Source organism: Hemitrygon akajei, chromosome 1 (assembly GCF_048418815.1).
Source record: "Hemitrygon akajei chromosome 1, sHemAka1.3, whole genome shotgun sequence".
In the NCBI taxonomy this organism is placed as follows: Eukaryota; Metazoa; Chordata; class Chondrichthyes; order Myliobatiformes; family Dasyatidae; genus Hemitrygon; species Hemitrygon akajei.
Window position 1 is genome coordinate 62,657,382 of NC_133124.1, and position 14,730 is coordinate 62,672,111.

Sequence of the window (14,730 nt, forward strand, 5' to 3'; positions counted from 1 at the left end):
TGTTGTTCACTGGTGCCTTTTGACCGGAAGGCAATGAAGAACAACCATGAACTGGATGTCTTTACAACAATCCACTCTATTCTTAATATCACCAAGGGTAATTATTCCTTGTTTTAAATAAAAAATCCAGATTTTTAACTTCGTTTCAATTCCACAGAGGCTTTAGGGGAATTTTGACAGTTCTTTATTAATCCAGACCTCTTGTGTTTCTTGGCCAACTGACCAAGATTTCTTAGACAACACCTTCCAAACCTGACTTCACTAGCTAGAAAGACCAGGGCAGTAAACACATGAATACTACACCTGGAAGTTGCCCTACAAGCTGCACATCATCCTGACTTGGAAATATATCACCATTCTTCACCAATGCTGTGTCAGAATCCTGGAGCTCCCTCACTAACAGCAAACACACACCTCACGGACTGCAGTGATTAAAGGCAGCTCATCAACCCCTTCTCAAGGGCAATTAGAGATTGGCATTTACAGTAAAAGCTGACTCAGCCTGCAAAGCTCATATCCCTTGAATGAATAAAAGTAGTAATTTAACCACCACACTACCAAGATAAAAGAAGACAAAGAAGAGAACTTCAACAGCATTGTCAGTAGATAGGTGCTTTATCAGATAGATAGGTGTTCAGTCATCATTTCGTGTCCGATGCCTAAGCTTTGGGCAATGTTAATATTCTTTCTCTTCTGTCTCTATTCACTGAGATCATAAAATGTAGTAACTTCACTTCCCTTTTTCCTGACCTCAACCTCTGACTGAAATTGATTATCTTTATAGATAAAGGATTTGTACCTGGGTTCAGTTAGTTTGTGTTCCTCGCTACCATGCTATATTACAAGGACTACTTGTAATTAGGAATATAACTGAAGTAAGTTAACTAAACGTATATAACTAAATTTAACTAAATTGATCAGTCCTGAAGAAGGATCTCAGCCTGAAATGTCAACTGTTTACTCTTTTCCAAAGATGCTGCCAGTTCCTCTGGCATTTTGTGTGAGCTAAGTTTATCGTATTGGTCAATCGGGAGTTTTCTTCTGAGTACTTGCTTAGGATGGATTTTTATACACTTGGGTTACTCATTGTAAAAACCAGTTTGGCTTGCTTCTATTCTGTATAACTTCATACGACATTGTAACACATTCCACTGTAATTAGATAAATACATAATTACTGCATATATACAAGTGCTGAAGTGCTTTTCAAAGCAAATTTATTTTTTCATACATTTCTTTTCATGTTTTTTGTTCACAGATGCACATTTTCTGAGATTCAAGTGCTCTGTCCAATCAAAATTATTTTTACAAATTCAAATGTAACTTGTTAGTTTGTACATTAAATATAAATACACAAATTTTCACAAGCAAGAATCAAAATAAAATAACACTTAGGGATGATAATCTTTGAACTTTCTGAAGTTTTCTTTTAATCAAGCGACTTTGACAGGAGACATTTTCTGCGAGATACTGTAATTTGTTGAGTAATTCATGAAAAGCCATGTGGGTTATAAGAACCCACAAAGGGAAGCATTTATTATATCCTCTTGCTGAATACAGGATTCGTTCTATGCACATAAGTTCAATTAGAAAGTACATCTATTATTAACTTCACAATTGCAAAGACCATCTCAGCTTGCAGTGCACACACAAGGTAAATGGAAAACAAATGTTTGTCTTTAGAACGCAGCATAGTGCATCATTGTGTGCATCATTAACTATAATGAATATTAACCAAACCATTTACATTTTGTGGTCAGCAGGCATAAAATACATTTCCTGCACTGAAAACATTGTTTAGTTTATTTTTCTGAGCATGAGTATTGCTTCAATGGCTTGTTGCTTCTGTTGTTATATCCCTGTGCCTCTGCAGACGGTTCTCAGGCAGATGACCTACTTGTTCGCTGCACTGGTTTTCAATGCTACATTATATGTACGTGGCTGCACATTCGTCACGTCTGAGGTCTGCTTTCTGGAAAATGACCCGAGGGAAATTAATGTTCCATAGTGAAGAGCATTATTAATTAGGATCAATTATTTGTTTTACTATTCATTGAAGAACATTCAGATGTCAATACCAATTTATTTCAATACACAATGCCTAATGTGCTAGGGTGAAAGAAAGTATTTATATTTAGAGAAGTTTATTAGATAATGGATTTCCCACGTTATAAGGCAAGGATGTTTCATAATTATTCCATAATATTCCAATTTAATCACAACTGCTTAGATAAAGAACATACAGTAGCAATTAGGCACGGTCAATGCTGAGGACTGAGCTGATATTTGTCCAGTAATATATGTGCAATGGAAGTCCCAGGTAATAACCAAATTACTGGAATTTACTGGCATTTCTTTCACAAGGTCCCACGCTTCCAACATTCAAAAACTTAAAAGAATGACCCTTAAATAAACCACAGAGAAGCCTAAACCATCCAACACATCTTATTTGATTGGCCCTCCATCCACTCCACTAAAAAGTCACTCCCTCCACCTCCAGTTTTCACTCTGGCTGCTGTGCGTGGCGTCTGGAAGATGCACTGGAGCAACTTGCTCAGACTGCACTTCCAAAAATACGACCACAGACACCTACAGAGACATAAGAACTCCATCCCTGTGTTTAAGACTTAAATTTACACATCATCCAGCTTTAGAAATACTTTGTCAAATGTCATTGCTTCAAGGTGAAAATCCTCTAACACATTTAAGCTAAAAATTGCTGATATTTATGACTGCCAACACAGAATTGTCCGGTTATATCAGACTGATGAGCACCTTCATTAGGAAATGTTTAAAATATGGTTAATTGGAGTCTCTAAAACATTATGAGATATAAAAAATTGCTTTTGTAAGAAGTCCTAAGTCCCCCATTTCTAGGCATTCTGCTCCTTAATCCTATCTCCAACTTCCTGTAATATTTCTTTTGATAGTGTGTGGACTGAAGAGTGTTTATGGGAAGTAATAACAAGTTATTTATATACAAACTTGATTCCATGTTTGCTTTTGGATATTGGCAGAACCTCAGAATCTGTTGAAGAGACTTATGTGAGCCCAGACAATACTAACAAGCCCATGATCTTGGATTTTGGTTTTGACACAATATCTACTCACGTAACCTTCAACAACCAGCTTACATTCATCCAATCATTTGTAGACAGCAATGGTACTTACGCGTGTCCATAATATAGCAGAACATGTGACGTGTTTTAAAGGAGTATTTTCCATCAAAAGTTGATATTGTGATGCATAAGAGGATAATACGCCAAATGGCCAGAATCTTGGTAAAAGAACTTACATCCATTGAGATAACTATTCAAGTGCCCTATCATTTCACTGGTGTGTCCTATCCACTGCTAGCCTTTCCTTCACACCCTACAGCATGGATTCAAGCTGAATGACATAGAGGTCAATGGGAGAGTGTGATGGAGAATTAAAGTGATAGACCTTGCAGACTAAGTGCAGGTATTTTGCAGTGCCGCCACCAAATTTGTGGTTGGCTTCTCCAGAAGAAACTCTGTCATTAATATAAAATACTGAAAGAATTGCAAGTGAATTCTTCAGATGCTACAAGATTGTTTAACTGACTGAATGGTGAGAAGGGAAGTGGTAAAAGGTTAATTGTTGTGGCTGAATAAAATTATTCCTTCGTACATTTCAAAAATATTTTGAGATGAATTACTTGAAATTTGAGAAAGTGGCTTGATTGAAATTGTGCTGAAGTTAAAGCTAAGGTATTTTGTTTAGTAAAAATATAATGACAAGAAATGGTGGAAATACTCATTAGGCCAATCAGCATCTGTGAAGATATTGCTCCATTGAGGCCCTCCATTGGTCGGGGTCAACCATGATTGTTGCATCCCAGCTGTCTACATGATACACAAGCCAGTGCAGTACAATATGTTGCCAATGAAGCAGGCTCCCCTTCTCCATGCAGCTGATTAATCGAAAGGAACAGCAGAGACCGATACAGTTTGGCACCAGCAGCATCACAACAGTTGCCAGTCAGCATTGAACTCAGTGTAACTGCAGTTGCCTTAGGGACTCCAGCTCTGGATGTTTCCTCAGTGTTTACTCTGAAGCCTTCCCCATGAGGGGCTGTAGCCACAAGGCCATGTTGGTTTGACATCAGCATTTTCCTTCTCCTAGATGAGCTGAAGATTTGCCAGCCACAGCTAATGAGCCCCATCCGCCTGAAGTGACTGGTTTAAAGACACCAGTGACCTGCCTTTGCCCCTTCTCCTATCAGTAGCTAAACCGTATGTGAAGCCTAGGACTTGGTTGTCAGATGCTATTTGAGATACACGCCATTGGTAGTATTTAAAAGGTAGTGGGAGCTATCCCCATTACCACCCCCGGTTATAATAACCTTAAGGAACAACTTTAACTCCATTATGAAACAGCTAAGAAGGAAGAGAGAAAAGTGGAAGAAGAAGCAAGAAGCTTAAAGAAACAAAGTTTATCTTTGAGATCTTGAGATCAAGGGCATGACTCCATGAAGAGGATGTGAAGGTGGTTTTAACTGAGAGACAAAAAAAAGATTTCAGTTCCCCAGCAGTCTGGGTAAAGAGAGAGAAAAAAACAACTGGGCATTAAGCCTGTGGAGATCTTTAGTATCTCCATTATAAACGTCACACAGCCTACCTCACATTTCAGGAACATCTGTTGAACATCACTTACTGTGTTCGGTGCACCTGCTGTGACCTCCTGTACATCGATGAGACCAACTTAGATTGGGAGACCACTTCGCCGAACATCTATGCTCCGTCCATCAGAACAAGCAGGATCTCCCAGTGACCACCCATTTTAATTCCACTTCCCATTCCCATTCCAATATGTCCATCCATGGCCTCCTCCACTGTCTTGATGAGGCCACACTCAGGTTGGAGGAACAACACCTTGTATTCTGTTAGTGTAGCCTCCAACCTGATGGCATGGACGTCAATATCTCAAACTTCTGGTAATGCCCCCCAACACCCCTCCTACGTTTTCCATCCCCTTTTCCCTCTCTCACCTTATCGCCTTGCCCGAAACATCAACTGTACTTTTTCCATCGATGCTGCTGGGCCTGCAGAATTCCTCCATCAATTTGTGTGTGTTGCTTGGATTTCCAGCATCTGCAGATTTTCTTTTTTTTCCTGTTGAAGAGGAATTTGCAGAAATTTGTAAATGGATGGATCAGCTATTTTTTCTGGAACTCTGGAGTTTACAACTTCGGCAGAATTTCACGCTTCTCTTATCTTTTTATATTTGTACAATGCAACACTAAATTACTGTTCATTCCTCTTTATTCCATTGTTTCAGCCTTTGACCCATTAATATAAAATTACTAATTAGAACTTGCATTCAGCAAAGAAATTTGTGTCTAGTGTAAGCTGTGTCATGTGATTGAATTATGTTCCTCTGTTCTATCCTGGTTTGGGATCTGATAAAATTATTTCAATTTATTTAATTTTCTGGAATCAAATAATAACAACATTCCTCACAAATCAAGAACCCTTTTTATTTTAGTGTTCTCATGAGTTTTTCGTACAGCAGTGCATTCATCCTTTATATTTCAGCTCATGAACCTTTTACTCATGAACTCCCAATTCTTTGTCCCTGGTCACCCATCCACCACATTCACAAAGCTGAATTTATTAAAGTCATTCCTTTTTATTTTGTTATAAAATATAACCTACAACAGGCAGTATTTTTACATGATTATGAGGTACCAAGAAAAAAAAATGTAACACCCAAGATTAGAAGAGGGCATCGGCATACTCTGGGCTTTGGCAGCAATTAATAAATTTCCAAGGATTAATTTAAGAATGAGATGAAGTGCAAAATTAAGTTCAGAGAAGTTGCTGATGCATTTCTTTATTTTGTCAATGTCAGTCATTTGAGAGCTTTTTAATTGACACTGTTGTATAAACTCATTAAAATAGAATTCTTAGCTTGCTCCACACCCTGGATTAGAACACTGATAACTTAGAGACCGATACTTTAAAGTTCAATGTAAAATTTATTATCAGAGTACATACATGTCACCACATATAACCTTGCAATTCTTTTTCGGCCGGCATACTTAGAAAATCTATAGAACAGTAACTGTAAACATCAGAAACTGTAAACTGAAAACAAACTGCAAATACAGATATAAATAATAGCAATAAATAATGAACATAAAATAACAATATAACAGTCCTTAAGTGAGTCCTTAACAGTCCTATCCCCTTTGGTTCAAGAGCCTGATGGTTGAGGGTTAGTAACTGCTCTTGAACCTGGTGGTGCGGGTCCTGAGACACCTGTACCTTCTACCTGATAGCAGCAGCAAGAAAAGAGCATGGCCTGGGTGGTGAGGATCTTTGATGATTGATGCTGCTTTTCTGCGGCAACATTTCATGTAGATGTGCTCAATGATTGGGAGGGATTTACCTGTGATGTACTGGGCCGAATCCACTGCCTTTTTAGGATTTTATGCTCAGAGGCATTGGTATTCCTATATCAGGCCATAATGCAGCCAGTCAGCACACTTTCCACCAGAGATCTATAGAAGTTTGCCAAGGTTTTCGACGGCATGCCCAAACCTCCACAGACTCCTGAGGAAGTAGATATGTTGTTGTGCTTTCTTTGCAATAATATTTATATGATGGGTCCAGGACAGGTCTTCTGAGATAGTGACACACAGGGATTTAAAGTTACTGATCCTCCACCTCTGATCCTCCAATGATTACTGGCTCATGGACCTCTGGTTTCCCTTTCCTGAAGTCTACAATCAGTTCCTTGGTCTTATTGACATTGAATGGGAGGTTGTTGCTATGACACCACTCAGCCAAGTTTTCAATCTCCTCCTATATGCTGATTCATCACCCTCTTTAATACAGCCCACAGCAGTGGTGTTGACAACAAACCTGTATATGATGATGGAGCTGTACTTAACCACACAGTCCTGGTGTAAAGAGAGTAGAGCAGGAGGCTAAGTACACATCCCTGCAGTGCTCTTATGCTCATGGAGATATTTTTGCCAAACCGAACAGACTGGGGTCCACAAGTGAGGAAATTCAAGAACCAATTGCACGAGGAGGCATTGGGATCCATGTTTTGGAGTTTATTAATAAAGTTTTGAGGGGATGATAGTGTTAAATGCTGAACTGTAATTGATAAAGAGCATCCTAATGTATGCATCTTTGTTGTCCAGATGTTCCAGGGTTGTGTGAAGAGCCAATGAGATATCATCTGCTGTACAGCTGTTGGTGTGGTAGGCAAATTGGAATGGATCCATGTCACCATTCTGACAGGAGCTGATATGCTTCAACACCAGCCTCTCTGTTCAACACCATACTGTGCATGTAAATGCCACTGGTGATAGTCATTTAGATAAGTTTCAATGCACTTCTTGAGCACTGGTACGATTGAAGCCTGCATGAAATAGGTGGCTCCACACACTGCCGGAACAAAAGGTTGAAGATATCTGTGGCTACACCAGACAGTACTCTGTCCAGACCGGATGCGTTCTTTGGATTCACTCTCTTGAAGGCAGCCAGCACGTTGTCAATGTTGATGATTCTTATCAATGTTCACAGCAAGGGTATAAGGTACACAGCTAGATCAAGAAAAAGGAAGTCAAAACTAAAAATGAATAAATAAAATTATCGCAAAAATACTTCCTATTTTGCTTTATTCTTCAAAGGCAAAAGAAGACCTAATGCTCTGTTTGCAAATCAGTCAACCTTACAGTTTTAAATTTGAGATCATAAATACAACATTTTTATTTATAGGACTAATACACATTGGGAGTCTTTATTTCTAGTTTTTCACCCCATTTTCATTGAGCAAGCACCACTGCAGTAATTTTGGTACTGATATATAATTTGAAAAAAATATATTTGGCAACAATTCTTGGTTTTTCAATGTTAGGTACTTCTAAACCATGAATGTCAGATGTAACAATAGCAAGCACTAATAACCTTATTGATATCATCTGGTCATTTCTGTACCTACAATGTAGAGTTTAAATCTTGCATATTCAATGAAAAGTAACTCCTTTAATTATATTTATAAATTATAATCTCACTGCATTTACCTGGCATAGCACACTTAATGCTGTGAGAATTGTGTGTCTCTCAACGCTTTCACAACCTTTATACAGGTTGTGTATAACATGAATTTGTTATTCATTGTTATTTGTAAACATGAATTTTCTGCCATGTTATATAGACGCTGAGAGATTTTGCTCCCCACATAAACAGAGAAGATTTCAAGTATGATTTGCAAACCCACATAAAACAGCTCTGATGTGAAATGGACTGTGTAATATCACTGAGCTGGTGCAGGAAATGAACATTACAATAACCTTCACTGGCTCTACAAGGGCATGAGTAATGGTGCATGATGCCGTATTGATCCTGAGATAGACCCAGTTTTTTAAATAAACTGTATGTCAGTGGTAACTGCAACAATTAATTGATATTTTGCTGAGACATTTCCATTCAGTTTTATAGTTCTAATTGTGTTTTACTTCTCGTAAAAATTTCATATAATTTATGTTTTTCTTGTGGGTGCTTTTATGATTCTATGTGCCTGTGAAGCAGCTGCAGGTACATTTTACACTGCACCTGTGCTTACAGCAATAAACTCGACTTTGATTCATTTATAGAGCATCATGACATGAAATGGCTCCTTTTATTTACCGAGTTATCCCACACACTAATTCTGTAACTAATATAATTAGTTGCAAGAAAAGTCCATTAAAATCAGGTACTGGATTCTATGAGAGGGTCTCAGATTTTCTTGACCTACGTTGGAGGTGGGTGTTAAACTCGTGTATTAAACCAGTGTTGTATTTTGCTACAATGCAAGTGAAATCAAAGCAGTTTCCATAGTAAGTCTTCAATCACCCTGCAGTAAAGCTTGTTTTTAATTAGTAAATTTGGATCTTTGCTGCTTTTGTTAGCCACCAGTTGATGAGAGCAAAATTGAGCTCTGTAACATCTGTTGAGAATTCCGGCAAAGGCGATGTTCGCAAGCTTGTTAAAGCGCTCATGCATCAATCGTTAAGAACATCTAGAGTTGGCACATTATGATGTCAATCAGCATTGAAACTTGAGATCACGCCTGTGCAGTTTATGCCTTCTCATAATCTTACTCAGATCATCACAATTTTAACAGTGTGACAGACTATTTAAAGGGATTGCAAACTGTTTACAAAGTTTACTACTGGATTATTTTCCAATCGTACATGGTTTGGGTGTATTCCATAGAGAGTTAGGGAGTCATAGAGTTTCACAGCATGGAAACAAACCACTGGCCCAACTCATCCATGACAACCAAGCTAATCCCATTTGCCTGCATTCACCATTAACCCTCTAAACCTTTCCAATCCATGTACTTGTCCAAATGTCTTATAAATGTCAACATTGTACCTGCCTCTTTCACTTCCCCTGGCAACCTGTTCTATATACGCACCATCCTCAGGTCCATTTTAAATATTTCCCCTTACCTTAAACCTGTACTCTCTAATTTTGGACCCGTCTTTCCTGGGGAAGAGCCTGGGACCATTCATTAAAGCACTAAAGCACTGAGACAGCCTCTTCGGGGCATCTAGTCCTTGTCAAACTATTTTCCTGCCCAGTCATATAAACCCACCATTGCAGTCCATACTCCTCCCATCCAAATTTGACTGAACTGTGGAAATCGAATCCACCAGTCGTGCTGCAGGCTGGGATGAGAGGAAACAGCCTGTTCTGACTGCAATTCTCAGATGTTGGCTGCATCCAGTTTGTGCTGCAGTGGATGCTGAATCACCATTGTTTCTGATGCAGTCCCATGCTGGCCTGGTGCGTGCATCGATGGAGGTGACCTATTCATCCATCCTGGAAAGGATGAGCTCCGATCATTTCATCCAGTGGGTATCAAGCTTCTCTGTGTCCTGACCAGTGCGGCCAGAACATCAATCCACCTTCTTCTGTCATCAGTCCACTTAGTTTCTCACTGTGTATTTTGCAAACAAGTGCCTGTGCAGGATGGAAATGTTGAATACCAAAGGGCTTGATTTAAGTAGAAGGGGGGTAGCTAATAGAGATTTACGAGGTTAAAATTTGTTTTTTTACACTAAGTGGAAAATGCTACCATGGGAAGTTTTTGAAGCAAATACAATAGCAATACTTAAGAGGCATCTAGACAGACGCATGGATAGGAAAATGAGGGAGATAGACCCTGTGCAGACAGATGTGCAGTTTAAATTGTCATTATGATCAGTGCAGACGTCATGGGTTGAAATACATGTTGCTATGGTGATAGTTCAATGTTCTATGTGCAGCCTTGGTCTCTAATACTTTTTGCTGCAGGACTGATTTTCAGATCTCTAAAAAACAAAAATGTTGGAAAACTGCCATAAAAACAGAAGATTCCAGATAAATTCTGCAGGCAAGGCACAATCTGTGGGAATAGAAAGTGTTAATGCACCAGGTCCAAGATCCTTCCTCAGAACAGGAGAAAGCAACTGAGTATTCAATTGGAGAGAAGGTCAGAGAGAGTTGGGTGATGGACTGAGACCAAATGGGTTACTGTGACGGAAGAAGATTATGTTTCTTTGTATGTATTATGTTCTGCTAATAAGAGCGTTATAAGACCATAACATATGGGAGCAGTATTAGGCCATTTGGCCCATCAAGTCTGTTCTGCCATTTCATCATGGCCAATCCAATTTTCAGCCCCAATCTCCTGTCTTCTCCCCAAATCCCTTCATTCCCTAACCAATTAAAAATTCATCAACCTCTGCCTTCAATATACATGGAGACTTGACCTCCACAGCTCCCTGTGGCAACAAATTCCACAGATTCACCACTCTCTGGCTAAAGAAATTCCTCCTTATCTCCATTCTAAAAGGATGCCCCTCTATTCTGAGGCTGTGTCTACTGGTCTTAGACTGTCCCACCATTAGTAATTGCCCTTATTAATCTTTTAACCATACATAAACAACTGCAATCTTGGTCTCACTCTATCAGAGAAGTTATTTTTTTCCTATCAAGTTCACACACTTACTTAAAACTAATATGTTTCTTTCATTTTCCAGTCTTGTTGAAGGTTTTCTCCTTCCACAGATGCTGCCTAACTCATTGTTTGAATATTTTTGCCGTTTCTTGACTTTAGTACCACCTTCAATGCTGTCTGCATTTTAAGAACTGTTTCATGTGATCATCTCCAAGATAAAGTTGAAAGAGGGAGTAAGATTCAAAGTAAGTATTTGAGTGAAATCCTGCTGGCTAAGTTTGTGAGCTGTTTCATAAATAAAATACCTCTAATAGTTTAAATGACTGCCTATGTTCAGCATTTTAGAGAGTTAATCAGGGATTACTGAGGCCCCTACCTTTGGTATAACAGAGTATTGTTAACCTGCAATGAAAGAGAAGAGGACTGGCTGTATAAAGTCAACCCTGGTTCATGCCAAGGTGACAATCTGACCAAGTGAACCAATATCCACCTATTATCACTTCCCATTATTAACTGCACTTCATGACTTTTCTGAGACCCGATGGAACACTGAAACACTCTGGCGGTGTCAATGGCATTGAACTTCACAACCCTACTACAAATCCAGCAGTATAGGCCAAAATATCAGGAATTTTGGCAGGTAGCAACTGAGGTATCTCTATTGTCATTAATTACCTCAATCAAAAGGCTTTCCTGGATTAGCACCAGAGGAGATAACAGTCAGACCCTGGCACTTACACCATGTCTGACAGCACAACGGATTTGTTATTGACATTCTATTTGCAGTGTGGCTCAGTTCCTACATTTTATACCAGCGGCCAAGTCCTTATTATTTTGAATTTTGTTTCTCTGAAAAAAAAGTACTGTCTTTAATTCACAAAATGGTGTCCAAATCTGTTGTATCAAAAACACAAGAGATTCTGCAGATGATGGAAATCCAACATTTTGTATGTTTATTCAGTTCTGTCAACTGATTAAGATTCTTAAACACTGGGGACTAAACCAGTTTTGAAAATAAGAATTATTCCATCACATTAAGGAATAGGTAATAAGAAGATCGAAGGTTGTTCATAAGCTACAGTGACTGGTAATTTACGTCACGTTTTATATCCTTAAGTGCCTGCCTTATCTTATAATGAATAACTTTTGCTGATAATATTTAATTTTTTACAAATAATAAAGCCATGTTGTGGAAATAACAAAAGTCAGCATACACATCCTGGAATAATCATTTGTGAAAAAAATTATTCCTGCCCTATTCTGTGCTGAATTTTGATTTGAACCCCTCTTCAAGTAGATAGGCATGTAATACACAAAATTTTCAATCTGCTCTTAAAATGGAGCATCTATGTAGAAATGACTCCTTCCTTTGGAATCTAAGACATGTTATAATTGTTTTATTGTGTCTAATTAGGATGCAAGTAACTTTGGCAAGGTGTCATTTATTACCTGTTGCTTTTTGCCTGTGGGTTTTAATACTCAGTTGCATACATGTGGGGCTGGAGAGACATCAGTGAACTGGTTGAGGATGCTTAACTAAATATCATGTTCACAAATTACTGGGTTATTGAGTTTACTTTGACACCTTGCAGCAGGATTTTAGCATTATAACCTCTGGGTTGCTTATCCAGTTCTGCAGATCTGGTCGGCTCACCTTACCCTGGGAGTTATTTTTTTCTGCTGAGTATTTTCTTTCATCTCTGGCTATTACACATAACACTGAGGTCAATATCCAAAGACTAACCGGAGGTTAACTCATTCTATGAAACCTGCGGCATAAGTAAAACATAGACAACAGCAATTTTATATTCCCTTTCTTCCATTAATGTCCCTGTTCTTCCACTATATAAGCCTTTTTTATTTCATTACCTGTTATAATTTATTGTCTCCTTTGCTTGTCTACGCCTTTATTCAATGCAATGAGTAGAAATTCCACAGTGCCCAAAAGGATGTAGTAAAGTAAATAAGTAAATGAATTACCCCGCAGGAACAAAATCGGTCCACATATGAAGTACAAGGCATGAATAGAGACCCGGGCCATGGGGTTTGAGTGGGGCTATTAAAAGAGGACAAAGCCGTGAGTTGTTGTTCCAGATTACTGGGAATCAGGAATCGATATTATCAGACATCAGCAGTGAAGGGAGAAGGTGGGGAGGGGGGTGGGTTGGTGAGTGAGGAACTGGGGTCTCAGACCTAACCTCCCAAGGAAATTACAGGAAAAAAACCTACCTATGAGTCAATGAAAGGCTTGTACTCCATGGCAACAGGCTAAGTAAGATTTTAACTCTCCAATGAAAGCATACGTCGGTGTGGGTGGTCCATGTTCCTGGTAGATATTAAGTGTGCAAAGAAATGACTTACTATTTGGCCCATCAGGTGATATCACCTCACATCAAGATATTCACTCCTTATTTCCCTATAGTCTCACAAGTTACTCTCTCTCTCACGTGCCCATCAAATGTCATTTACTTCATTCTCTCACTTACCTTTTCCAAGGGGTAATTCACAACAGCCAATTAACCCACCAGCACATCCTTGGGAGATGGGAGGCAACCTGGGACTCACCAGAAATGAGCAGTCATGGGGAAAAGATGCGCACTCTGCACAGAGGCTCCTTGGCTCAGGGATGAACATAGGCCACTCAAGCTATGAGACAGCTATGCATTATGCCACCTTAAATTTTACATAATTGCTACCAAAGCTTGTAATTCAAAAGCAAAATATTGCATATGGGAGGAATCTGAAATTTTTTTTAAATTGAAAAAATTACTCTGCATGTCATACAGCACCGGGGAGAGAAACATTGTTTCAGGAAAATAAACAGAAGTTCTGACCAGATTTTCTGATTTATTTTTGTTAAAGTGTGTTGTGTGTTGTTTTGTGTCCTTGCTCATGCTGGATAATCTACATGTTTACCTGAACCATATAATTGGAGCACCCATATACAATTTGGCATTGCATGCAGTCATAGGCCCTTATAATCTTCTATTTTCCTCAGTACAGCATCCAAAATATGCATTAGAATTCCCCTACAAGTTAGTATTTCCTCTCACGCTTCAGTCAGCTCCGATCTTTTCAGGATTGTTGTTGGAAATTATAGTTATGTATTATTTTCCACTCCAAAAGCAGTTTCTTAACATCAAAAGCAAGAACAAGAGGGAATAAATAGCTTGGACAAGAAAGAAAGCATCAACCACATAACACTAGAAGCATTAACAACTAACTGACAACCCTTATTGTGTTGCAAGTCAATTGTGAATGTATAGTTGCTTTCATTGTGCTTTGTGATTTCCTTCTCTCTCGTTTGCTGTTGTCAAACAGGCTTTTTGTTAAAGGGATCTCTGATGCCATCTGTTGAGCAAATGAAAATGTTTCACAACAACATCTGAGATCAATTAACGACTCACATTTTGAGTGTGGTTTTCATAAACCCAGGACACCCCTAACAATTTTTCTGCCATCTGCAACCATGGAAATGTGGCAGCCAATTCTGATAATAGTCCAGTCCCACAGTCATCTCTATGCTAACAAAAAATTCATCTGTTTCAGTGGTGAAGACTAAAGGCGAGGTGCAAGAGATAGCTCTGCAACTCTTCTTCAAAGTAGTGTTGTGAGGTTTTTTTAGCTAAAAGATCGGATGACTTTTTGGGTTTAGCATCTCAAATGAAACCTCTAGAGTCATAGGGTGATAAAAAAGTACAGCACAGAAACAGACCATTCAACTTTCTAGTCTGTGACTAACCATTTAAACTGCATACTC

The 14,730-nt window shown here is 38.8% G+C and overlaps 1 long non-coding RNA gene across 1 annotated transcript in view; it reads right to left on the reverse strand.

Annotated features, from left to right (window-relative positions):
• Positions 1–1,246: 1,246 nt before the first annotated feature.
• The window catches only part of LOC140731135 (uncharacterized), a 36,457-nt gene continuing 22,973 nt past the window's right edge, over positions 1,247–14,730 (reverse strand). Inside the window, exons 2-3 of the long non-coding RNA XR_012099733.1 lie at positions 5,011–5,134; positions 1,247–1,971 (exon numbers count right to left, since the gene is read on the reverse strand). This is a non-coding gene — a long non-coding RNA (uncharacterized lncRNA). The remainder of the gene's footprint in view (positions 1,972–5,010; positions 5,135–14,730) is intronic.